The 27,619-nt window shown below is 48.0% G+C and overlaps 1 long non-coding RNA gene and 1 pseudogene across 3 annotated transcripts in view; both read left to right on the top strand.

Annotated features, from left to right (window-relative positions):
• Window positions 1–27,619, top strand: part of LOC138497460 (uncharacterized) — a 225,614-nt gene that overhangs the window by 22,281 nt on the left and 175,714 nt on the right. The window lies entirely within an intron of this gene.
• On the top strand, window positions 21,435–21,554 carry LOC138499278 (5S ribosomal RNA; annotated as a pseudogene).

The raw sequence follows: 27,619 nt of genomic DNA, 5'->3' as shown, positions 1-27,619 counted from the left end.
GCCCTGGTGGACTACCAGACTGACAGTGAAACTCTTGATGAGGGGGGGGATGCAACCAATGAGGACTCTGCCCCTGGGGTTTCTGCTGAATCTGTTTCTGGGAATGCCGCCATTCCTGCTGCCTCTGTTCCAAACTCCAGCAATTCCTTAGAACTTGAGTTATTGAGGATGAAATTGGCCTTTGAATACCGCAAGTTGGAAATAGATGCTGAGCTTAAGAAAGAGGAGTTGGCTCAACAAGTGGAGCTCAAGAATAGGGATCTTGAACTCAAAAATAAGGACCTTGAACTCAAGAGCCAGGACACTGAATGTCAGAGGATCCAGCTAGAGAAAGCTAGAGTGGAGACTTCAGCTAGATCCAGTGAGAGTGTCAGGTCCCCAGCCACCAAGTTTATGAAAGATTTGGTTGGTGTATTTGTGGAGGGTTCGGATATCCTCCAATGGATTGAAGCGTTTGAAATGGCTTGTGAGATTCATGATGTGGATAAAAGGGATTGGGCGAAGTGTTTGTTAAGCAGAGTGCCTCAAACCGGGTATGACTGTATTCTGAAGCTGAGTGTGGAAGAAAGGGGTCAGTACGAGTGTATGAAGTCTGCTTTGATTGCCAAGTTCGGCAAGACACCTACCCAATACCTTAGAAGGTTCAGGGATTTTAAGAAAAAGGAGAATATGTCTTGGGTTGACTGGGTGAGTGCTGCGCACATGAACATGATGGGGTGGATCGATGGATACAAGGTTAAGACTTTTGTTGAATTGTCCCACCTCTTGTTTTTTGAGCATTTCTCTGAAGCCTGTTCACCAGAGCTGCGTCAGTATGTGGCTGACCAGAACATTTTGGACCCCTTTAAGCTGGCTAGGTTGGCTGACAGGTGGGTCTCCCACCGGGTGTCCCCTAAGGACTCCAGTGGGAAGGACAAGGATAAAGAGAAGGGGGCCTCTCAGAAGGCTGAGGAGCCCCCCAAGCAATCACAGTCGGGTAAACCAAAACCTTCCTCTCCTAAGACCCAAAAATCTAGTGGGGATAAATCATCTGGGGGTGGGAATAAGAGTAGTGGTCCACCTGCTGCAAAGCAGGCTCCCAGTGGTTCCAGTACCGTACCTCGCACTCCTGGCGCTTGTTGGGACTGTGGGGCTCTGGATCACAAAAGGGGTGACCCCAAGTGTATAGGTAAGGCACTTGGAGTACAGGCTGTCAGCCTGACCTACCCTTACCCCGTGTCTGAGGTGGAGGCCACTGTCCTCCCCTCCTCTGCCGGTATCACATTTGGTGCTCCGGTGGAGATTTCCTTAGTGTCCCTTGGGGCCTGGGACCAGTACGCGGAAGTACTGGCGACTATCCCACAGAACACCCGTAGATTTTTGAGAAGTGTCCTCTTGAATGGCCAGCCTTCTACTGGTTTGAGAGACACTGGGGCAAGCATGACAGTGGTGGACAGGACCCTGCTTAAGCCAGAGGACTATGAAGGTGCTCCTCTGCAAACCACCAGGTTAGCTGGTGGGCCTCCCAAATTATCACCTGTAGCCTTAGTCACACTCATGATTGGCGACAAGACAGCGAAGCTTCCTGTCCTGGTTCAGGACAATGTCCCTGCTAACATTTTGTTAGGGAATGATCTAGTAGAGTTGGGGTTGATCTCGGATGGTCTTCCCATGACTGCTGCTGCCGTCACTAGATCACAGGTGACATCGGGTCTGCCTGTGGGTCAGTTACCCGAGCCAAAGGCGAGGCCTAAGGCAAGAAGGAGGAAGACCAAGAAGGCCACCCCTGTGGAGGGAGCACCTTCTCTTCCTGCCGCACCCATTGGGATCCATGCTCCGGACGGGCTGGGTCCAGTGGAAAACCCAAACTCAACTCCTTTGGGAGAAGAGACAGAAGACTCTCCTGTGGGAGAGGTTCTTAACCCGGAGGATCATCCCGACCTTCAATGCTTGTTAGCTGAAGGGGGACCCTCCCGGGCGGACTTCTGTAAGGGACAGAGAGAGTGCCACTCTCTCGAGGGACTGAGGAAACAGGCCCTGGCCCAGGCACAAGGAGAGGTGCCTAGGAATTTCCGGATTTATTGGGAGGGTGAGCTCCTTGTTAGTGAGCCCACTAAGCCTGAACCTGGTGCCCGCAAGAGGTTGGTGGTACCCCAGGTTTACAGGCCCTTCCTACTGCAGTTGGCGCATGAGGTGCCCTTGGCTGGTCATCTTGGGACCAAGAAGACTAAGCAGAGGCTCTCTGCCCATTTCTACTGGCCACGGATGGGAGTAGAAGTGGAGTCCCACTGCAGGACCTGCCCAACTTGTCAGTTGTCTGGCAAGACTGGAGGCAGTGTCATTGCCCCACTGCAGCCGTTGCCAGTGGTTGGCACCCCCTTTGAGAGGGTGGGCATCGACATCGTCGGTCCCCTTGACCCTCCCACTTCAGGTGGACATCGGTTCATCCTGGTCTTGGTAGATCATGCCACCAGGTACCCTGAGGCGATACCCCTTCGGACGGTTACGGCCAAGGTGGTTGCCAGGGCTCTCCTGGGCATTTTCACCCGTGTGGGATTCCCCAAGGAGGTTGTCTCTGACCGAGGATCCAACTTCATGTCGAGTTACATGAAAACCATGTGGAAAGAGTGCGGGGTAACCTACAAGTTCTCCACCTCTTACCACCCCCAGACCAATGGTCTGGTTGAGAGGTTTAACAAAACTCTCAAGGGCATGCTAGGTGCTTTGAAAGAGCCCCTAAGGAGGAAATGGGATCTCCTCCTGCCATGCCTGCTGTTTGCTTACAGAGAGGTACCTCAAGAGGGTGTTGGTTTCAGCCCCTTTGAGCTACTCTTTGGACATCCCGTGAGGGGGCCCCTCGCCTTGATCCGAGAAGGCTTGGAAGCCACCCCTCCCGGTCCCGCCAAGCAAGTGGGGGACTATGTGTTAGGCCTCAGGCGGAGGATGACACAAATGATGGGTCAGGCAACAGCAAACCTCAAGGCCAGCCAGGAATTGAACAAGTACTGGCATGACCTGAAAGCTTCGCAAGTGGATTGGACTCCGGGACAGGAAATCCTTGTGATGGAGCCTACCAAGCCTAGAGCTTTGGCAGACAAGTGGACTGGACCCTTCAGGATCATCTCCAAGATGGGCGAAGTCAACTATCTGGTTGACATGGGAGCCCCTGGGGTAGCTCCTCAGCTATTCCATGTCAACAGGCTCAAGCCTTTCCACAGGCGAGCGGAAGTCTCATGTCTCTTGCTAGCTTCTGGGCAAGAAGAGGATGAGAGTGAGCCCCTTCCTGATTTGCTGCATAGCAACCCTCAGGAAGGCTCTGTGGAGGGAGTACATCTCTCTCCAGATTTGACAACAGAGCAACAGAGGGCCTGTAGGGCTCTGCTCCAACAGTATGCCTCTCTGTTTTCACTGAAGCCAGGCCTTACACCGTGGTGTAAGCACGAAATTGACACTGGTGACAGTGTACCTGTCAAAAGCAGGTGCTACCGTATGTCAGATACCGTTAAGAACCACATCCAGGCTGAGGTCGCCAAGATGTTGGATCTGGGTGTTATTGAACCCTCAACCAGCCCCTGGTCCAGTCCAGTGGTCCTTGTCCCCAAGGCAAGTTCCCAGGCGGGTACCAAGGATTGGAGGTTCTGTGTGGACTACCGAGGAGTCAATGCCGTCACCAAGACTGACGCACACCCATTGCCCAGGGCTGATGAGCTCGTGGACACTATAGGTGCTGCCAAGTTTGTGAGCACCTTTGACCTCACTTCAGGCTATTGGCAAATAGCTCTGACGGACCATGCCAAGGAAAAGACGGCCTTCTCAACACCTGAGGGACTCTACCAGTTTAGGGTCATGCCTTTTGGGTTGAAGAATGCCCCTGCCACCTTCCAGAGATTGGTCAACCATGCGCTCAGTGGGCTGGAAGCCTTTTGTGTGGCTTACTTAGACGACATTGCCGTCTACAGTTCCACCTGGGAAGAGCATTTGACACATCTGGATAGGGTGTTGCAGGCCTTGAAAAGGGCTAACCTCACTATCAAGGCTACCAAGTGCCAGATAGCTCAGGGGAAAGTTACCTATCTTGGTCATGAGGTAGGAGGGGGTCAAATCCAACCTCTCGCCAGTAAAGTACAGGATGTACAGAACTGGGAGACTCCCACTACTCAAACCCAGGTGAGAGCCTTTTTGGGCCTCACTGGGTACTATCGCAATTTCATGGCAGACTATGGGACCATAGCTGCACCTCTGACAGCTCTAACTTCGCCCAAGCAGCCTAGGCAGGTTAATTGGACTGAAGACTGTCAGAGGGCCTTTGATGGCTTGAAAGAAAGTCTGTGTAGGGCACCTGTGTTGAGTGCGCCTGACTACAGCCGACCCTTTATCGTCCAGACGGATGCCTGCGACACCGGAATTGGAGCTGTCTTGTCCCAGTTAGATGACAAAGGGAGAGAACACCCTATCATATTCATCAGTAGACAACTCAAGGGTAGAGAACTTAGGTGGGCTACTGTTGAAAAGGAGTGTTTTAGTATAGTTTGGAGCCTTAGGCGTTTTAGGCCCTACCTTACGGGGTCTACCTTCAAGGTCCAAACCGATCATAAGCCCCTGAAGTGGCTTATGCAGATGACGGGTGAGAACCCGAAATTGCTCAGGTGGTCGATTAGCCTACAAGGGCTAGACTTCACCATAGAGCACAGACCAGGGAAGAGTCACGATAATGCAGATGGCCTTTCCAGAAGGTATGTTGACCGTCTGGATGAGGGTGTCTATCCCGTGGGAGATTAGACACCCTCCACCTCAGTCTGGGGGGGGGCGACTGTGATGCTGGAAATGCATCTGAGGGACAGGGCCTCTGAATCCTTGTCCTTTTTCTGTTTTTACCGTGTGTTCTGTTATGTTTTCTGCCCCGGAGTCCGTGTGGGACTCCTGGCAGTGCAGCTCTCTTTTGGTTTGGTGAACAGACCCATGGGATACCCTTATGGCACCCATGGGTAGGGGTACAACCCTGTGCCCCTAGTGTATGTTTTTGGGCACCTGTGGGTGGCCCACAGAGCAGGGTATGGGCTGGTGGCAGCTCCATGCTGAATTTGACAGGTGCTCTGGGTATCCTCCATTTTGGGATGCCCAGGCCCTGCCATTGGGATCAGTTGATTCCTGATAGAAACAAGATGGCCCCTGTGGCCTCTTGCTTTCTATTGCCTGTTGTCTTGTTTTTCTCAAAGTCCTGGGAAGCCCTGACTCTGTCCCTTCCCCCTGACTGGCTGTTGGGTGGAAGTTCCATATATGGTATTGTTGTGAAGGCCCAGCTAGACTGACTGGAGCCTTCCCAGTGACTGTATGTTATGGGTACCTCCTGTGGGTGGGACCTGGGTGAATGGAGTGTGTGACCAATATACACTCCTTGTTGTGGTTGTCTGGTTTCTGGCATGTGAGACAAAGACTGAGACAGCCCTGCCCGAAACTGGCCTGAATGCAGTGTGTAGTGTTGAATGGCTGGGTACTTGTTCCAATCCACATTCCTTGTTGTGAGTGTCTGGAAGGGAGGAGTGTGGCCTGAATGCACCGTGTGCCTGATTGGCTGACTGACTGCATGAATGCCCTGCAGTGTGATTGGCTGCTGTGTGTGTGCCAGCAGTGTGGATGAGAGAGAGGATAGTATATCTGGGGACCTCTCACCACTGGAAATTGTTCAGTTCAGTTCAGTTCTGAAGGAACCATTGGTTGAGAAGCAACCATTGGGGTTCAGAAGTTCAGAAGTGTCCAGAAGCTGAGTCTCCACTCAAGAGTAACTGGAACTGCTGATCCTCGACGTCCAGCTGGAAGAAGAAGACTTGCTGTGGCATTTGCTTCGACCGATCCGAAGGCTGTCTAAATTCGTCGAGGGCTGACCCGAGAGAGGACCTGGTAAGGCGCCCTCTTCCCGTGCTCCGAGGGACCATCGAGCACCGCTCCATCTTCGCCGAAGCGCCCTGGAAGACAGGTCCTCGAAAGGCTGTCGACCCGAGACGGGACCGCCGAGGAGATCGAAGTGAAGCACCCGGACATCGACGTCGTCGAAGTCCATTGCCGTCGACCAGGGTTCACAGGTTTGTGGAACCGCTGGAGGCCCGTCAAAGTTGTGTTGCCCAGCCGTGGGAACCACTTGACGCTGTGCCGCCGACGACCGGAGCCGTCTGCTCCATTGCCTAAGAACATTCAATTGAAGGACTCTCTCGACCGCATCGTTGACCGCTTATCCTGCCGGAGAAAGTCGAGGCCGACCAACGCGCCGAGGAGAAACCTGCCGGTGGGTTTCCCGCCACCCGACGACCTCAAAGACTCGGACGACCCGACGCCCTTGCTGGGCTCCCGTCTCTACAATCTTTGCTGTCCAGAACTATTGTCATCGAGGTGCCCCGCACACCTCCGCCTTGCAGGACGCCGACGCCCCGACGCCGACGAGCACCGCTCGGACGAAGTTGCTGCCTCTTTGACATCGTTCTGCCTCGTTTGTCGACGGACGTTCGACGCCCCGTGCCTCCCGTTTGAATGGGAAGGCATTCAAGAAGGGCCGTCGATTCCCCGTCGCCGAACAACGAGTCCCTCGACGTTAGTCGACTCCACCAGGTACATTGGGGGGGTAAAAACATTATAGAGGAAAATAAGACTTGCAGAGCAATATATGGACTGGGCTGGTGCTATATCTTTCTTTACAGGTTGCCCAGGTGGGGGGATCTCCACACAGAACTGTGCCTAGTGGTAGGGGTCAGTATTCTGCCTATTGCTCAAACCTCTTATTTCCTCTCTTCTCTCTATTGCTGGTTTCACTCTATTGGTCTGTGTGACATTGTACAGTATTGTTCATGCACTTCAATAAGATCTAGGGTGGTACCACTTTAGGATTGTAAATATTTGTCATTGTAGATTTTGCCTGAGTACAAAGTGAGTTATCGTGATGAATGTACATAACCGTAACTATTGATTATATAAAGACTGTGTTCTAACCAATACAGAGTGTGGATATTCCTTTGTGGGGGCTTGGGGATACACTGTACTTAAGAACCAACCTGCATCACCTCCTGAGAAGCTAGGCCTTGATTGCTCGACCATTGCTACCGAATAGAGGCTGGGGTCTCCTGTGCCTCTCCTCCACCATATAGGGAGTGGGAGTACAGACACCCCCCACCGGTCATTGAGATCCGTTTTTCTCGTCGCAGGAGGATGTTCATTTTACATACTGTGACCCGTCCCAGTAGCGCGATCTCTTGGTTGTCCCAACGTCGGAGGTCTTCCTCCAATTCCTTGAGGAGCGGGGGAAAGTTGGCATTGTAGAGCTGTTTTGGATCTGCTGTGAGGCGTACTCCCAGGTAGGCTGCTGAGGAGGCGCTCCATGCTAGCGGGCAGAGTGCCTGGAGGTTGGCTGCGAGGGGAGCGCTCAGGCTGACACTCAGTGCCTCTGATTTGGAGTAGTTCATCGGGAATCCAGCCACTCTTTCGAACGCCTCTAGCTCAGTTAGGGTAGCAGACAAGGAGGATTGACAGTTGGTGATGGAGATCAGCACATCGTCGGCGTATAGTAAGATCTTGAATTGTTCGCCGTTTATCTCTAGCCCCGTGATGTTCTCGTTGGCTCGCATCCTTTGGGCAAAGGACTCCGAGACCATAGCAAAAAGCGGTGAGAGCGGGCAGCCTTGTCTCGTCCCAGCACGAAAGCTGGATCGGAAGTGAGGTCTTCTGATTTAGGCGGAGTGATGTTCTTTGGGCTTTGTAGTTTGCTAGCACCATTTTCTGGAATATTGGGCCAAACTGGAACGCCTCCATGGTGAGGCGCATGAAGTTCCAGTCCACCCTGTCGAATGCCTTGGTGGCGTCCAAAGTCAAGACCGCCAGGCCCCGACGCTCTTGGGTCACGATTTCGATGAGATTGAGTGCTCAGCATCTGTTGTCCGTGTTGCTTCTGCCTCTGATAAACCCTGCCTGGTCCTGGTCTATGATAGTTGGAAGGATTTGCCCCAACCTGTTCGCCAGTACCTTTGAGTATGTGTTAGCGTCCACATTGAGCAGAGATATCGGCCTATATGAAGAGCACTCCTTTGGGTCCTTGCTGGGTTTCAATAGCAGGATTGTGGTAGACTCTTGCATAGAGGGTGTGATTGTGCCTGAGTCCTGAAAAGAGTTAAATAGCTCTGTCATTGGGTGTAGCAACATGAGGCAAAAGAGTTTGTAGAACCTTGGTGGGAAGCCTTCTGGGCCCGGGGGCCCTGGGTTTCAGGTTTTTGAGTACTTCCTCCACCTCTTCGGATGTAATTGGGGCTTCCAGGGCAGCTCTGTTCGCTTCTGAGATGTGTGGGAGCTGGGCGCCTGCTATATATTGTTCCTGGAGGGTCTGTGGGCGGGGGGCTGAGGTCAGGGTGTCGGTTAGATGGGCTGCTGCCACCCGTAGTTTCGCCCCTTCTCCGTATAGGGTTCTGCCTTTCGGGTCCTTTAGTGCGGTAATGTGGTTCCGTCGGCGGGTTTTGGCTAGTTTGTTCACCAGGTATTTATTAGCTTTGTTGCCATTCACGTAGTGGCTCTGTTTGGTTCGGAGCAAGGTCTGGGCTGTGTCCTCGGCGTAGTGGGCTTCCAGCTTCGTACAGGCCAGTCTGACAATCTTGGCAGCTTTGAGCGACCACTTCTTTTTTTAGGGCCGTGTCTGCCTCCCTCATGTCCTTCTCTAGTTGGTTTCTGTTCATGGTTCGCCTCCTCGTGAATGCGGCAGCCTGAGCTATCAGTTCCCCTCTGATTACGGCCTTCATGGCTTCCCATCTTGTTGCTGTAGAGGTGAGGTCGGGGGGGTTTTCTTTGCTGATCGCCTTGGCTATGGCTTCGCGCACCGCCATGTCATGCAGCATTGGTTCATATAGGGACCATCTACGTCACTCTGGGGGATCCGGGTCAAAGACCCTTGCAGTAAGGAGGATTGGGGTGTGGTCCGACAGTACCCTTGTGCCGACTTCCACATCGTCTTTGAACTGCAGAAGCTGCGGGCTAGCCAAAATAGATCAATTCGGGATGAGGAGCGGTGGACATGGGAGAAGAAAGAGTAATCCACGGAGTCTGGGTGTAGGACCCGCCAGGTGTCTACTACGCCCAGTGTCTTGAACAAGTGACAAAGGCCCAAAGCCAGCCTGAAGTCCCTGTTGGATGGGGGCCCGACCTGTCCACTGAGGGGTTGGGTACCCCATTGAAGTCCCTGCTCTGGACCGCCTGTCCTTCAAGGAAGGGAAGAAGAGTGGATTCCAAGGTAGTGTAGAAGGCCGCCTGGCCATCGTTTGGTGCGTAGCCCATGATCAGCGTGTGGAGCTGGCCGTAGAGATCTCCCTTAACCACCACAAATCTGCCATCTGGGCTGCGCAGGGTCTGCTTCTCTTTAAAGGAGATACCTTTCGCTAACAGAATCGCTGTGCCGCCTTTTTTGCTGGGGCCAGCGGCCAGCTATTGTGTTGGGTATGCTCGGCATCACAGTCTGGTGAAGTCCTCTGCTAAGAGGTGGGTCTCTTGAAGGAACCCTACCGAGGCCTGAAGGTCCTGCAGGCGTTGGAGGATGGACTTACGTTTTGTGGGAGAGTTCAGGCCCCTTCACGTTTAGTGAAATGTAGCAGAGTTTGGTATGCGCCGGAGGGGAGGTCGCCGGGGCGTCAATAGGATTCAAGTGGGTAGTGGGTAATCCTGTGCTCAGGGAGGTCCCCTGGGGGACCCATGTCGGCACGATTCAGCTGCAACTGAGTTTTAACTTTGTCCAACTTAGGGCCAACCGGGCCCCAGTAACCAAGAGGGCTGGGGGCGAACCCAGCCCAACTAAAGGAAAGGAAGAAACTAAGATTAACCAAACTGGCCCATACCGGCCGGAGTGACTGTCCATCCACTCGGCTGGGGCATTGCGTGGCACGCCCGGGTGCCAGGAGTGCAGGTTCTGGCATGGAGAGCTGAAGGTCAGTTACTGGTTGTGTGCGGCAGGAGTTTTCCCTCCTTTTGGAACTTTCATCCAGCGGCTATGCTGGGGCTTTGTTGTTGAGCTGCGTGGTTTATCTGTCGGGGAGGTAGATGTGTCTTCCTCGGGTGTCGAGGGCTCGCATCTCATAATGCTGCCTGCCTCCTCCAGGGCATGGATTACCCTTGTTTGGCCCTCAAGAGAGAACTGAAGCGAGGCCGGGTAGAGCCACCGAAATTTGATTTTCCGTTCCTGCAGAAAGGTTGTTAGAGGCCTAAGGGCTCTCCGCCGCTGGACTGTGGGAGTGGCTAGGTCCTGGAACAGCTCTATGGCGGCTCCCTGGTATGTCGGGTCACCTTGCGAGCGGCTCGCTGTCATGATCTCCTGTTTCGTCGAGAAAAAATTGACTCTGTTGATTACTTCAGGGCTAGCCGCTGATGGGGAGTTCCTCCGGCCTCGCAGTCGGAGTGCGATCGAGTAGAAGTAGTGACTTATCGCAGTCTGCTAGGAGAGTCTGGAAGAGATCTCCGATGTAGGCAGGAAGGGCCTGGTCCGGGATCGAGGCAGGGACCCCTTTGATGCGGATGTTGTTTCTGCGGGTCCTGTTTTCCAGGTCCTCCTGTTTGCGCTGCATAGTTTCCGCGTTATCCTCTAGAGTCTGAATTTTCTGTCGCAGCTCCGCAATCTGAGCTGAGTGTTCCAGGACCTGGTCTTCCGTGTCCCCAACCCTGTGTTCCACCTCCTCAACGCGATTGTCCAGGCCGTCTAACTCGGTTGTGACTTCTGCCATGCAGTTGCGGTATTCCGCTTTGATGTCGGCGAGGAGGCCCTGAACGTCATCTTTTGTAGCCCATTGTCCTGGGGTCCTTGTGGGTGAGGGAGGCTGTGTTGGTGGAGGGGGGGGCGGCTGTTTAGATTTCTCCCTCAGGTGGAGCAAGTTGGCTATGTCTGCCGTCTTCAGACCCTTCTGCTTAGACATACTGGTACCCAGGTCGCTGTCCGCCCGGGTGAGATATGACCACAGGCTATCGTTGAGAGGAAGGGGTGGTTTCAGGTTTCAGGTTAGGCCCCCTTTGTGCTCCTGCTGGCTGTGTAGGTCTTCCCAGGGCGTCTCAGGGGGAGGCCCTGCCTAGACAGTGCCGCCTGTCAAATTATCACTGGTAGGGGCTCTACGCCAGCTCCGCAGCCCTCCTCAGCGCTCCACAGGCTAGTGTTTGCTGCGGTTTACTACAGAGGGTGGGGTCTATGCCACAGTTCTGCCGAACCTGTTCGGGCTGCCGGTTCTTTGCTGCTCTTCAGGCTTCCCAATTAGTGCAGGGAGGGCTACTTAGGCGGGACCTTCAGCATTGGCGCTGTGTTCCTCTGGCCCTCTGATGTTGTCTATATAGGGGGGGAACGCCAGGGTGGTCCATTGGGTCTCCGGGGACCGAGGCGGAGGGGCGTTCAGTGGGCAGATGGAGGTCAGGGGGGCCAGCCCTGGAGCCCTGGATCCCTACAGGGCAATGTTTCGGATCCGCTGTGCTGCCAAGAGGTATGATGTTGGCTGACAGTGAAAGGGCCCCAGCTGGGCCTGTGCTGATAGGTGTATGGGCTACTGGTCTCCTCACCCTTCCCAGGGCCAGCCCAGAGGATCTGCTGGGGGAGTCGTGCTGGTGGTGAGGGTGGGCGACACCGCCCGTGGTTTCGTGGCGGGGTGTTGTTGGGTCTGAAGGTGGATGGCTGGAGGCACCTCTGTGGCTTCCTGCTGCTCCAGAGCCCGTGAGTACCACCTTGTCAGCCCCTCGCTGGTGTTGCCCCAGAGACTTCCACCGCGGGGTGGAGCGGATGTCGGGTCCACCCCTCTGCTGATGTCCTGAGGGGGAAGCAGTGCTGAGTGGGCCCGCGGAGTGGAATGGGCAGGCTCTGGCGCCTCCCACGCAGCTCCCTTGGCTTGGCGTCCGTGGGGGGGAGGGCGTATCACCTTTCCCGCCTCCGAGGACCAGCTGTTGCGGGGGCCTGCAGCTCCCTTGGTGTGTGCTGGGGGGTTCCCCTCAACCCCTCTGCTCCAGACTCATGCGTGGGGGGCCAAGATCGGGTCGGTGTAGTGGGGGCCTCTTGCCTTTCTGAGGCCCCCGCGTGGGATCTGCTGTTGCCGCACTCCTCTATGCTAAAGGGTCCTGCGGTACTGCCCAGGCCGATTACCTGGCGGGCCCGCAGTCGCTTGTCTGCGAAGGGTCTTTCTGGCAGCCGGCGGGTGGGCGCATGCACAGGGGCTGCATGCTGCTAGGTGCAGGAGGGGATGCCCGCGTAAGGGCATAATGCTGGGATCAGTTCCTTTGCCTCCAGCCCAACGTTGTCAGGAGTCCGCCATCTTGGCTCTGGGGACTCGGCCCCGCTGCTGTCTGCAGAGTCCAGATTTCAGGGGGAAGCCTCTCCGATTTCAGTCGGCTTTTGGATGGCCGCACCGGGGGAGGTTCTGCTTCCCGTCGGGATGTTTTGGTGCAGGAATCGGGCGTATAATGCAAGCATTTAAGGGCAAAAACCCGGGCGTCCCACAGAGCTCCTAACGAGGTGTCCGCATTGCCGGCGCCTCAAGCCACGCACCCCCACCTGGTCTTTTGGGGCTCAGCATTTTGCAGTTTATCTGTGAGTCTTGCCATTTTACTTGAAAAGTTTGGGATAAATCGGCCGTAGTAGCCGATCAATCCCAAAAAAGGCTCTGAGATCTTTTTTTGTTTTTTGGTGTGAGGGCATCAAGGACAGCAGTAGCTTTGTCCTGCTGGGGCTGTACAGTGTCATTACCCACAAAACATCCCAGGTACTTGACTGCGGATTGAGCCAGTTAACATTTTCTTGGGTTAGTGGTTAGCCTTGCTTTTTTCAACACTTGCATGACTGTGTAAAGGTGATATAAATGATCTTAACAAGTTTTACTATGTATCACAATATCACAATATCGTCTATATAGGCCATGCAAAAGTCAGAGTAAGGTTGTAGAATTGTATCCATTAATCTCTGAAATGTTGCAATGGCTCCATGTAAAATGAATGGTAATACTTTAAATTGCAGACCTATAGATGTAGAAAAGGCAGTTTTCTCTTTGTCAGGTTCAGATAGCAAAACCTGCCAATGGCCTTTCGTGAGATGTATGGTAGAGAGATAGACAGCATTACCCAGCCTGGCAATAAAATCATCAATATGTGTCCTTGGCTAAGCGTTGAAGGAAGAGATAGCATTTACTTTCCTAAAGTCGATACAGAACCTCCAACTCCCATCAGGTTTTGCCACCAACACGATAGGGGAGGACCAGGGGCTAGTAGATGGTTCTATAATATTAGCATCAAGCATCTGCTTGACTTCCTGGACGATGGTTTCTTTTCGGGACTCAGGTAATCGGTATGGTTTTAAATGTGCCACTTTGCCTTCTGTAGTGGGGATGTGATGATAAATACCCTTCACTGTTCCTGGCTCCTAAATACATCAGTAAATTGACTTATGAGATCATACAGATCTTGCTTTTGGTTGTTACTAAGTTCGGGTGGAATTAGGACTGTGTTATCAGAATCTTCTGATAACAAACAGGACAAAATGCTGGCAACAGACTCTGAAGGATTTTCCCTCCACTCTTTAAGAATGTGGTAAAGGTGGGTTTTTAGGAGGCAATCAGTTTGGGAAACTTTGTAGTTACAAGGTCCTGTTTGTTCTAACACGTCATATGGTCCATGCCACTTAAATATACATTTGTTTTGAGGAGTGGGCAACAATACTAATACATATTTGGCCTACTGAAAAGGATCTTTAAGAAACCTTTCTGTCATAGGAGGCTTTCTGTTGTTCTTGTGCCTTGGCCGGTATCCAGTTAAATTGTCGAATGCACATTTTCGAATGCCATTTTGTCGAAAATAAATTTGCTGAAAAAAACATTCCGAATGTGTGTGTTTTTTATTTTGTTTTTTTTTTGGTTTAGTTAGTAAAAAAAAAAAAGTGTAAATAAAAAAATAAACAGGGGCTTGGGGGAGTTTGGGGGGACCCCCCCCAAATATAAAATAAAAAAAATCATTCACATTTTCTTTGCCCCGGCATATTTGTGTCGAGAAACAGGCATTCGAAAATGTGACATTCGAAAAAGTCACTATAAACCGCCTTGGCCATATGGGATTGTACCAAAGACCTAACTTCTGTCATGTGTTCTTTAAGTCGGCTTGCAGTTTGGGAGAGTGATATTGGGGCTTCTTCTCTTTCTTCCCAGGTTTCTCTCAACATATCTAGGACATCCCGGGGCTCCCATCCATATAGGAATTTGAATGGGGAGAATCCAGTAGAAGCCGGTGGGGGGGGGTCTTCCTAACTGCAAATAAAGCCCATGCAATCATCTGATCCCAATTTCTGCCACCCTGTTCCACCAACTTCTGCAATATGGTCTTCAGTGTCTTGTTACATCTTTCTACACAGTCATCTGTCTGTGGATGATATATGGAGGACCTTAAAGTGGTAATATGCAATAGTTGTTTTAATTCCCCCATGAGTTTGCTCATAAATGTAGAGCCTTGATCTGTCAATATTTCCTTTGGAAACCCCACTCATGTGAAGAAAGGGAGTAGGTGTTTGAAGATCTGATGGGAGATATTGGCTCTCAAGGGAAAGGCTTCTGAATATCGTGTGCCATAGTCCATGATTACCAAAATGTACTTGTTCCCTAGCTTTGATGTTTCTAGGGGTCCCACAATGTCCATACCAATTCACAAGAATGGAATTTTAATGATTGGCAATGGGTTTAAGGGAACTGGTGGTGGTATATAAATACTTGTTATTGTGGCAAATTTCACAGGACTGGATAAAGCTTTTCATATCAGCATGAATTCCTGGCCAGAAAAACACATTGATGATTTGGTCCTGCATCTTCGTCTGTCTTAAATGTCCTCCTGTCAGGTTGGAGTGAGCTTTCTCCAGGACCACTTGCTTATGATTATTAGGGACAACCAGTTGGGTTTTTACTAAGCCCTCTGAAGTGGTGTCTGCCCGGTACATAAGTTCATGTTTCAAAAAGAAAAAAGGCCTTCCTTTCTCACGGCCCTCTTGTTCAGATGTCATTTGTAAAATGGCTTCAGCTAACAATGGGTTGTTCCAGTGGGCAAAGGTTAGGTATGGGAAGAGTTTCAGCTTCTTCTCTAGCCCTCCTGGGTTTGCGGTCTTGAGGGGCGTCAGATGTATTATCAGCCTCCCCAAAGCCTCGAGTCCCTCCATCTGTCCCCTCCTTCCCGGCCTCTTCCTTGACCTTGACCTTAGGGAATACGGTTTCCTTGAGTATCACTTGGACAATTTTATCCCCTTGATGAATTTGGAAGGGATCCTTTCCATGGTTCTGTAATGACACTTTAAGGTCACCTACAAAGTCTGGATCCATAACCTCAGCTAGCAGATCTATTCCAAACTGCCACGCTAGTTCTGATTTGGGAGCCAGTCTAATGTAAGTATCAGGGGATGAAACTAGAGTCAAATCAGTGGGTACCAGTATTCTTTTGCCTGGGGGAATGATCTTGTCCCTACTACTTCAAATATTAAACCCAATAGAGCCCTTAGTGGCTACTGAAGGGTCTGATGCTCTGGGACGTAACTTTTCAAATGTTAGGGTTCCCCAACTTGTATCGGTTGAGCCGCATCCCACTTGACACCATTTCCGTAGGCATCATGAAGTAAGAAACAGACAACAGATTAAACTTTCTAATCAAAACCTTTATTTTTCTTAAATGTCAGGATGGAGTAGGGCCTAACTTGCCCTATACTAAGGTGGGGTGTTCCTACCAAAAGAAAACTAAGGATAGTATTCATCTGTGAGTTTAAATCAAAAGTCTGTCTGCGCCCAAAACCTATACTTGGCCTCAAAACTAACTGTATACAATGTGTAGGGATATCAACAGAAAAGGAATAGTGTTCAAAAATAAAGTTCCAAGCTTCTTCCTACTCTTGGCTTATGCTCAGCTTCCCCTTCCCCAAGTTCAGAATAGTTCCAAAAAGACTTCAGGGTTCCCTTCCCCAAGAGTTCAACACAGTTCACACAGTCTCGGGGTTCCCTTTCCTAAGAGTTCAACTCTTCCAGCTTTCCAAACCAATATCAGTTCAAATATTCCAGCTTTCAAAACAATACCAGTTCAAATCTTTGGTCAACCATGCTTCTCAATAGTTAACATTAATTGCTCTTTTCTTCATTTACAATTCACTTCCACAACGGTTGCCAAACACAAACGTCTTGACATTTGCTTTCCTTGGCTTTTTTCCAAGTAGGGGTCACTCGGTCTAGGCGCAGTTGTCGGACCACACGGTCTATGCATTACAGGTCACTCCACTGAAACCCATATGTACTTCGGTATGCTTTCTTTATTTCATTGGCTTATGCCAACACAGGTTCTCACTCTCTTAACCTGTGGTTCCTTGGATTCCCTTATATTTGGCCAATGCTCCATTTCACATTTCATATCTTTCTTGGCAATCTTTTATCTTGGCCACCACTTGTGGCTTACACTCTGATTTCATATCCTTCATGATAGCTTTCTGGCTTTGCCACCACTTGTGGCTCCCACATCCCATTCCGTGGTAATTCCCATTAATACCACCTTACTTTTATTTCCTTCATAAGTGCTCATCACTTGCTTTTGTTCTATTTGGTATCCAAATATACCCTTAATGTCTTTCAGTCACTTCTTTATTTAATGTTACATGTGAAAAACTTTCAAAATCCCTTGTAATAGCTTGTTCGGTATTCAAATATATTGGCTTTGGCCTTCCATAGTACTTATAACAGTTCTCAGCTTGATGAGCATTCATACACGTTCTTTTCCAGTTGTCAGAGCGCCCTGGTATGAGTGTTCCCTTCTTTTCACTCACTGCTGGCATGCAGCGGTCCCTTTGGGTTTCTTGGCTTCGCTTCATTTCTCTCCATCTTCCTTTTGCGAGTGCCACGACAAGCAGCGCTTGCCATCCTATATTGCCGTAGCTTGTTGCTCCACTCTTCCCCAACGGAAGCTACTGAGAGCACCACTCGCTCTCTGGCAGACTTGTGGTGATCAGGAGGCTTTGTTGCTCTACAGTTCCTGCTGTGAGTACTGGGCAGGGAGGACAGCAGTGCCTCATACCCTCTCACGGTCAGCCTTGACCCCAGCATCTCTCTACGTCTCTCGTGCATGTTCCTCCCAGCACGCTCCATTTCTCCAGGCCGCGTCCATCTCGCCAGGCCATCTCTCCCCTTGTGCTGGGCGGTTGTCATATTTATACACCTGGGACTTGGCAAATGGCTGCAGGTGTGAGTCCTTAACTTTAATTTCCTGACCATGGAGAAACCTATTAGCTGGACATGCCTGGTTATTACAACTGAACTCCTCCAAGGCCTTCTTCCTCGTCTCAGTACCAAAGTGGTGTTTAGGGAAATAATGTTTCCCTAAATGTTTCCTAACATTGTTAAACATTGTTTAGGAAACATTGTTTAGGAAACAATGTTTCCTAAACAATGTTTAGGGAAAAAATGTCTGTGGGACATTTTGAGTGGAAGAAAGGGACAAAGAATGACAACAGCCCATAAAGGCACAAGGAAAAGAGGGTTTACTTTGACAAGGAAAAGGGGGATACCTTTTCTCACCCAAAGACGTCCCATTCCCACTGCCCAAGTTCCTTCCACCCAGTTGATCTTCCCTCGCATATCCACCCCAGGGTCAGGATCCAAAAGCGATGGCCTCTCCCTGGCCATCTGAGAGGAGGACCAAGGGGGAGAAGAAGTGAGGATGCCCTCAGGTTCCTCACAGTATGCCTAAAAGTGATTCTTAATTGGAGGGTAACTTACCAATCAACAATACAGCAGTTAAAAACATTGTAACCACGTATACAAGTGAATGAACATTCGTTATGTGTTTCAGAGGAACAAGCAAGCATTGCCAATACCCAAGAATGGTCCAAGCATTGCCAAAATCCAAAAGAGATTAACAGCAAATGACCAATAAGAAGAAAAGGGCTTATGCAGGTGATACTAAAGGTGAAGCTTGTTACTGGTAACTGTTCCTTACAATTGAAGCTGGTGTAAAATCATCCAAGAGGGAGAAAAGACTGAGTTGTTTCTTCAAAGTCTTTGGGTTACAATTGTGGCAGAAAAACAAGAGTGGCAAAGAGGCTGCCCTTCTGAAAGTTGAATGTTTAGAGGAAGAGTGCCTTATACTTGTAGGTGTTGAAGTCCCCGAAAGTGGATCTTGTCATAATAAAAACCTGTCTGAAGTCACAAAGTACTGAAGCTCTAGTGGTGTCAGAAAGTACTTAAGCTGTGGTGGTGTATTTGATTTTCAGTGGATGCAAGACCTCAGTAGCACAATTGAAGGTGGAATACTATGAGGGCAAGGAATATGTCCTCATGGTGAAATCCTGTAGAAGATAACATTCTTGAAGTGGAAGTAGAAGTGTTGTGAAGTCACCCAGACCAAGATACCTCCTCGGTCTCCTAATATTGTAAAGATAGAGACATATTAATTATTAACCAAGAACTGTGTTTCATTAACATTTACAGATGTTATATTTCTTTTGAACTGTGGCATCTCATTTTGGATAACTCTAAGTGGTGGCAAAGCATTGTGGCTGGGAATACCATTGATGCTATTTTGAAAACATGGAAAGTCTTTATTTCACCAAAAAGAAAAACTTTGCTGTTGTTGGACGTTTGGTTAACAGAACTTAACTTTAACATGGAAGGAAATAAGCTGGTGTGTTGCTAGGTCTGGAAAGGATCTGGGGCTACACTAATGTTTGGACTCTCAGAACTCGTGGCTAGCTAGCCTTTTGGTTGTAGCCCCTGAGATTATATCCGGCAGTACAACCAAAATAACTGAACTAAGGCTGTATCACAGAATATGTATTTTCTTGTTTCCTTTTTCTTTTGTTGAACATTTACCTGAATTACCTTGAAACATGGGGAAGGGAAGTTCACCCAGGTTACCAAGAGAGACTGTGAATATCATTGTTGATGTTATAATGAATTGGCATATATTTTTTTATGAATTTGATGTTTAAGTGTGAGGCCCAGATACCCCATGTTAGAGTGTTTTTCTTTAGTTTTGATAGGCAGGGAAATCCTAGTCAGAGTAGGGAAAGTGAGGCGTTTGATGACATTTATAATTTATTAAAATGGAGCATGATGAAAAATTTTCCAACATTTATCTGCCTCACATTCCCGACCCCTCACATATGGTGTCAGGAGTGGCATGTAACTATGTTGATACACAATAGGGACCTAAGGAATATCTTTAAGCTTCCTAATGAAACGTATAATACAGCCATCAGAGGGAAAATAGTTTACTATTGATGTGAGCCCCCACGATAAAATTCAAAGAATTAAACAATGAATTATGACTAAATGTGGTTTACCTGTACAACACCAGCCATTTCTTTCCATCAAAAACCTTTATCAAATGTAAACAAAGTTTCTGATTATAAACTAAAGCACAACAGTAATATAACATTAATACTAAAAATTAACCCAGATCTGATTTCACCCTTCCGGAACCTTAAACCTGGTCTTAAGAACCTCCTTCAAGTCCCTGCTAAGCTGGCCATGGTCACCGAACCAATAGAAGAGGATACAACCCCCTTTACTGAAATTAAATAAGGATTATTAAAGAAAGTGGGTCAAACAGAAAGGCTTTATAAACAAAAGCTTAGAAACATTACATTGACTTCAGATGAAACCCCTGTGGAGTTGGCTGCTAGAATCTAAAATACTTTGTCGTTATGGCTAGGGAAAAGACCCTTGGAGGAGGTATTGGAGGTCCTAACTATAGAACAATTTATACATTCAGTACCCCCTTGTCTACAAAAGGACATCCTACAGATTAATAAACCATATCTAGCCTTTGTTATTGAAACTGGCCAAAATGTTCTGGAAACTAGCAGGCAAGTAAGGAATTTGCATCAAGTTGAAGAAATTAAGAGAATATACAATTCTTCATCCTTCCCCTCAGATGGGAACAAAATCTAATAAAACTCATGGCAATGTATCTAAAACAATGTTTAGAGACACTCAAGATGCATATAGAAACGTAACCTTATTGAAAGGGAAATGTGAAACTAAATCAGAAGAACCCTGAAATCAAAAACCTTCCTTAGTGTTATGTTTTTAATGCAGACAGGCTAGACATTTGGCATGCCATTGTCCTTCGAATAGGAAAGAAGAACCTATGGAAATAGGATATTGTGAAGGCACCATAAAGTAGACACAGACAACTGAACTGAAGTTTGGGCTACAAACGTTTATTAAACAGAAAAACTGGAAAAAGGCCTAGCTTGCCCAATGCTAAGGTGGAATTTCCCAACCTAAATGAAATTAAGGATAGTCTATGTCAGGAAGTCCAAAGTAAATGTCTATCTGTGTCCAAAATCCTATTCTTGCCCTCACATCTATTTTTATACAATGTGTAGAGATGTCAGCGTCAACATTTTAAGTGTTCAAATAGCAGGTCAGAGCTTCTTCCAGTTCTTGTTTTGCAAAGGGGTTCCCTTCCTCAAGCTTTCAAGACTTCCAACTTCTTCAAAACATGTTGTTATACGTCCCAGCACATCTGGTTTGGTTACCTTTCACCAATTTCACAAATTACAGTTCCTTAATTTCATTTCACCCAAAATGTCCTTTATATTCAATCACAAGTTTCTTATCAGTGTTTTAATGGCCTTTTCACAGGTAGGTGTCCTCAGTCTAGGTGCAATTATCCGACCACACGGTCCACCCATTACAGGTCATGCAACCAACACATCTTCTTGCCTCTTGTTCTTGGTATGCACGTTGCCACGGTTTCAACTCTACAGTGGGGCATGGTTTATTCCCATTTCACATCCTCATGATGCTTTACCATTGCTTGTTTTGCCACTATTCACTGGTTGCAATATCACACGTTCATATGACTCTTGCCAATGCTTGTTCTCTCAAGTTACACAGTTCCTTTGTAGTGTTAGATTCCACCAAACTGCTTTCATTCAGATCAGTATTCAAAAGTGCTTGCTTTCATTTGGATCGGCATTCAAAAGTACTTGCTTTCATTCAAATCGGTATTCCAAAGTTCTCACAGGTCTGACATGCTCGCTTGCCATCCCGGTGTCCCCATGCATGGTTGGCTCACTGGTCATTGCTTATGGTGATCCAGCAAGGCTTCCGGCCGCTACAAGCTCTCTTTCTTGTGGTGCCTCACTTGTTCTCCACAGCGGCTCTCCGTGGCCTCGCACCTGCCATCAATGCGTCCCTCGCAGCTCAGTCCTCCCTCCAAAGCATTTCCTGGTCACGCCCGCTCCCTTTCCGTAGTCCACCACAGGCGTCCAGCTTCCTTCAGCCTTGCTTCCCGCTGTGTACACTCTATATTTAATCAGGGTTCTCAAGCACTCCGTGTGACACACCGCCTTCTAGGAGAGGTCTGCGTTCCTACAGCAGTCAGTAGATCTGCTTCCACAGCTGACACCATTTTCCCTGTTCTTGCTGCTTTTAAACCTCCTGCCAGGTTGATTGCTCCAAAAAGGAATATACCGCTCACACCACACTGAATGCGCCCGATCTCGTCTGATCTCGGAAGCTAAGCAGTGTCGGGCCTAGTTAGTACCTGGATGGGAGACCGCCTGGGAATACCAGGTGCTGTAGGCTAAAACAAAACATATACCGCTCACTGCTGGCTTGGGAGGTCTGCATTGCTCTTGCTTGCCGCCTCCTCGTCCCAGTACCTCACTGGTGTGTGTATGTATGTGTGTGAGTCAATAAAAAGAGGATGTATTACTCTGGTTTGTCTCTTGATCATCCCAGTACCTAACTGGTGTCTATTGGGGTATGAGGTTTGGGAAAAATAGGGAAGGGACTGACCATGGCCTATAATGGCCTCAGGGATGGTGGATTCCTTATTGAAAGGGAAATGGGGAATACTGCGTCTCACCCAAGGGTGCCTCACCTCCTAGCCCCGTCTCCACCACCCAGGTAGACCTCCCTCGCATATCCACCCCCAGGGTCAGGATCTGGTAGCAACAGCCTTTCCCTGGCCACCTGGCAGGAGGATATCTCGGGGGAAAGAAGTGAGGACGCCCTCTGAATCCTCAAAATATATGGCAGGAAATGATTGGGAGGGAGAAGAGGAAGATGAAGGAGAACTCTATTCAGAAATGGAAACCAGAACCAATCTATTTTTGGGTGCCTTGAATGAGGGGAAGGCTAAAAGAGAAGAAGTGGGTAAAGTGATGAATCCTATGGATTCCTCACAAGATCCCTGCCTAAAGTCTCCTCCTAGTTGGCCAGGGAAAGGCAGACACTTTCTGATCCTGACCTTGCGGAAGGTGTTCTGTGGGAGGATTCCCTGGGAGAAGACAAGGCCCAGGGTGGTGGGATGAGACTCATTATTTGTCCAGAGAGTGGCAAAACCTGTCGCAAGTACCAGAGCATGAAATGGCTTATTGTTGTCATGATTTAACTGGCCCGAAGACTGAACATCCTAATTTGGGTAAAGTTAAGGTAAAGAAGAAAAACAACTGGAATAAGGACATTCAGTTTGAACCCTTTAACGCTAAAAAGCACTTTAACCCACAGTGGCATAGTGAAAGAAAATCTGTAAATAATGGCTTGAACAAACTGCCTTCCTCTTTGCAAGTAAACTCATATGATTGCTCCTTAAATGTATTTAAGGATAATAGAAATGCATTTAAAACTAAGCTGACTAGAAAACCTAACTTCGTTGTTGGGGACTTCAAGTCCCAGAAATCCCTAGGTACTGGGACGAGGGACAGGGCCCCAGAGCAATTTTGCACTAGTAGTCAGGCAATTAACTATAACAGCCCACACATGAGAAGGGCAAAGAGGCTTAAAAGACCCACTAAGGTCAGACCGTTAGTTGCAGTTGCAGCAGACTGAGTAGTTGGAGTAGCAGCAGTAGCAGTGTTGGCAGAAGGAGAGTACATTGTTGGCGGTTGCAGAAGTTAGTGGAGACCTACATGGATGGTGGGATCACTGAAAAGCAGATTTCACCTGCTGGTCCTGCAAGGGTCCTTTTCCCTGAGACTCTGATGTGCAGAGGTTGTGCAACGGGAAGCGTGAGTGAGAGAAGCCGTTCCCTTTGTGAACCTAATTGCAGAGACTGCACAGCAAAAAGCATGCTGGAGACCATGGTTGGGGTTTGGCATGCACCTGAGGGTCTTGGGAGCCAGCAGAGCTCCTTTCAGCAGTGGCGTGAACAGGGACAACTTTGGCGAGGAACTATGTATGTTCGGGTAACACAGAAGAAGTGGAAGTCCTGCAGTGAAAGAAGGGATCAAGGCCCATAACAAAGCCGGTGAGTGTTGCTGATCCCTTTCGTGTGGTTCAGGCAGGCAACAGTAGTGCAGAAGAATCACTTGCGTATGGCTTAAGTGCGTTCAATGCTACCGATTGAAGTTTAAACAATCCTGGTTACAATTGTAACACTCGCATATGATTGGAAATGCTCTCCTAACGCTAAGTGAATACCAAATTGATGAAAACAGTTGAATCGACAGTTGCGTATGCCTAAAAGTGATTCTTAAGTGGAGGTTAACTTAAGAATCAACAATACAGCAGTTAAAAACATTGTAACTGTGGGAATGAACTTTGGTTATGAGTTTGAGAAACAAGCAAGCATTGCCAATAGCCAAAAGAGATTACCAGCAAGGGCGCAATAAGAAGGAAAAGGCTTATGCAAGTGATACTAAAGTTGAATCTTGTTACTGGTGACTGTTCCTCATAATTGAAGCCGGTGTAAAATCATACATTGCCAAAGTCAAGAGGGAGAAAAGACAGAGTTGTGTCTTTAAAGTCTTTGGGTTACAATTGTGGCAGAAACACAGGAGTGGCAAATAGTCTGCTGTTCTGAAAGGTGAATGTTTTGAGGAAGAGTGCCTTCTGGGACATGTTTGACCCGTCCGACGATAAACCTCCATGAACGCTCCCACTGAAACAAATAACACCCGAAAAGCACCCATCCAACTATACCCCTGCGATAAGTGACACCCCCAACTGGGATAAGGGTCAGGAAACTACCACCCCGAACTCTGGAGCGCTTGTCCCAAGGACATCATGTGGAACACAAGCACGTTTAGGAAGTTGTTGTTAAAAGTTATTTGTTGTTGTTGACAAACGTAGGCATGTGATGTGGAAACTGAAATGCATGACTCTAACTAAGCAAATGCCAATAAAAACATTCAAAAACAAAACAAAAAAAATTGAGGAAGAGTGCCTTGTCTACTTGGCGGTGTTGAAGTTCTCGAAAGTTAATCTTCTCATAATCAAAACCTGTTTGAAGTCACAAAGTACTGAAGCTGCAGTGGTATCTCAAACTACTGAAGCTATGGTGGTGTATTTGGTTGTCAGTGGATGCGAGACTTCAGTAGCACAAATGAAGGTGGAATGCTAGGAGGCCAAGAAGTATGTCCTCATGGTAAAATCTTGTAAAAGTTGAAGATGTTAAAGTGAAAGAAGAACTGTTGTGAAGTCATCCTCACAAAGATACCTACTGTGACTCCATATGTTGTTAAGAGAGACACATTAAGGGATAACCAAGAACTGTGTTTCATGAACATTTACAGAAGTAATATTTCTTTTGAACTGTGGCAATTCTTCTTGGATAACAGCAAGTGGTGGCAAAGCATCATGGCTGGCAATAATTGATGCTGTTTTCAAGAAGTGGAAAGTCTTTATTTCACCATTTAAGAAAAGCTTTGCTGTTGTTAGACCTTTGGTTTGCAGAACTTAACTTTAACATTGAAGGAGCTAAGAACTGAACTAAGACTGTATCACAGAATATGGATTTCTTTGTTTCCTTTTTCTTTTGTTGAACATTGACCTAAATTACCTTGAAACCTGGACAAGGGAAGTTCACAGAGTTTACCAAGAGATACTGTGAATATCATTGTTGATGTTATAATGAATTGCCATATATTTCTTTATGTATTTGATGTTTAAGTGTAAGGGCCAGGCACCCTGAGTTAGAGTGTCTTCTTTTAGTTTTTGATAGGCAAGGAAATCCTCATCACAGTAGGGATAGTCAGGCGTTTGATGACACCTATAATTTAATAAAATGGCATGTGTTGGAAAATCATCCAACATTTGCCCGCCTCACCAAAATTGTATTTCGATCAATGCCCATCTTGAAAAGTGTTGTTGAATACATCAGCCTTCTTGGTAAAGCATATCTCTGGGATGTGTGAAATCCTAAACCTCAAATATCAAGTACAGGATGTTCTTCACTTGAGAATGCAGCTTTGAGCAGAGAAAGCTGTACGTTTTAAAGTGTTCCAAAAATGAACCATGCTACATGTGAAAGGCAGGCCTCGAATGAAAGTAGTTATTTTGCAGGGAACAGCACAAGCCATTTAGTCAAAAGCATTAGCACACTATTCTAAGGAAAATTAGCTCTTAATTAACCAGGAGAAAACCAAAACGTGGGTCTTCGATAAACCACAGGGGACAACGTCTGGCTACTGGTATATAGAGAATAAAGAAATTGAGTAGGTAACTGCTTTCAAATATCTAGGGGTCACCCTTAGTTCTAAAAAGCCAGCTCTGTTACCCAACATACCAACAGTAAGAATGCTATAAACACATTTCCCACAGTGAAACACTTTCTAAGTATTGGGGGCTTCAATTCCATGATGGGGCTTTTAAAAATGTATAAGGACAGTATAGCGCAAAGCATTTTATACGGTCTGGAAATGTTTATGAATTTTAAAATGGAATGGTTGAACCCGTTAAGGGTTACGGTTCAATATCATGCATAGCCAGGATGGTAGGGGTGCGTAAGAATCTTAATAGGCCGCTGTTGGAAAGTGGACAGACTTTTAAGAGGCTGGACGGGGAGATAGTGATGGGGAATCTCTGCAGAGATGATCTGTCCAGGGAACCTAACAAGCATCGAAAGCTTCAGGAGTCACTTAATAGATTTGAATAAAATCAGTGTGTGGTGCATGTCCATGGCAAACGTGAAACACCTAGATCTACAATAACATAGATCTGCGACAGGGTAGGTGCATTGGTATCCTCACAAGAAAGGATCAACGCAGTATTCCAGGACTTCTGTAAACCCCTTTGCTCGAGTGGAAACTCTTACGGAGAAAGGGAGGCCTCAGGCTTGTTAGGCTAGGTACAATTACCTCATCTGTCGGATAACGCTAGGGATGCATTGGATGCACCTGTAGGAGAGGGAGAAAGCTAATGTGCTATTTAATCTCTGCGGAAGGCTAGGACGCTGGGACCGACGGCCTTCCGGTTGAATTTCTTAGAACATTCATAGATCTGTTGGTGCCCCAGTTCCAGAAAATATATAGTTGCGTCCTACGTGTGGGAACTCTTCCGGTATCGATGTGCAAGGCGATGATTAGTGTGTTACTTAATTTGCAGAAGGACCAGAGGTGCTGTGATTCTTACTGTCCCATTTTTCTGTTTAATGTACTTAATATAGTCCGTAGTCTGGTGCACCTGGATCAGTGTTGATTAAATGATTTGTTAGGAACGTTACCAGGCAACAGGTCTCTGTGTACCTGACTTATAGGAAGCTGTGAGCTGATTAGATGAGAGCAGTTTGTTTGCATAGTGTGATTGCAGTTTGTTCCATCTTGCACTGTAACCTATTAGAAACCTACAAGTTAGAATCTTAGTCACTCTTAACTGACTCGCACTGCACGCCCTGAATTTTTAAAGCAGCGTGTGATTAATCTTGTCCGGTCTCAGAATGTGGGTAGGTAATTGAGGTATTTGTATGCTATACAGTCACCAATACTGAACAAGGCCACTGTGCATTAGCTGCCACACTCAGTTTTGTCGGATCGGGTAACAGTGCGACAATCCATTACATTGAGTGCTGAGGTTGTTCGTATTGGGATGTCAACTCCCAGAACACCTAGCAGCTATTTGACGATACGTCAGGTGCTCCAGCACTGGCGCTTCGTCAGCTAAGCCAGTCTTGAGCCAGTCCTCGCCGTCCACGTTGTCCAGGGCACGAATCTCTGCCCTTCCTCACCCAGGCTTCCCTTGTTTGTGGTTAAACGGCAAGAATGGGGATCATTATATTAGAGAAGTTAGTGTTAGATCTACAGGGTGCTCAGCGCATGGACCTTATTAAAGAAATTGCGCTTAAGGTGGTTGAGAAAGGCGGTCTCAGTACGCACTCTAACATTAGTGAATCTGCACCTAAGATCAGACACCTCAAAACGCACCCCACACACCAGTCTAAACATACACATTTTCCACCACCTAAAAAAGAAAGAGAATCTGAGACAGACTTAAATATTGGTTTATTGAACACGCCCTCATTAAACAAACATGCTATTTGTATCCACGACATGATTTTGGATGAAAAGCTGGATATCTTATGTATCACTGTGACATGGTTGAAAGATCCCAAAGGACCCACTTGTGCTACTGCAGTCCCAGAGGGCTACTCAAACCACTACACCAACAGAAAAACGTGTCAACGGGGTGAGTCGCAATAATAGCAAAAGAAACCATCCCTATGTTTCCCGCAAAAACCATATGTACTGGATGCAAGATACTTCACATGAAGTACACTCCCTCAGATAACAGCTGTCTTAACTTGATCGGTGTCTATAGACCACCCTCTCTGACATCCGAATTTAACTAAGGACTTACTCAGCAACTTAATCATTTGAAGGGATGTAATACCGCAACACTGATGCTGGCGGACCTCAATCGGTGGCGGGGTG

This window comes from Ambystoma mexicanum, chromosome 5q, assembly GCF_040938575.1.
Source record: "Ambystoma mexicanum isolate Mex_15411 chromosome 5q, UKY_AmexF1_1, whole genome shotgun sequence".
Taxonomy (NCBI): domain Eukaryota; kingdom Metazoa; phylum Chordata; class Amphibia; order Caudata; family Ambystomatidae; genus Ambystoma; species Ambystoma mexicanum.
The sequence above is the reverse complement of the archived record's forward strand: the minus strand, read 5'-3'. Positions and strand labels throughout refer to the sequence as shown.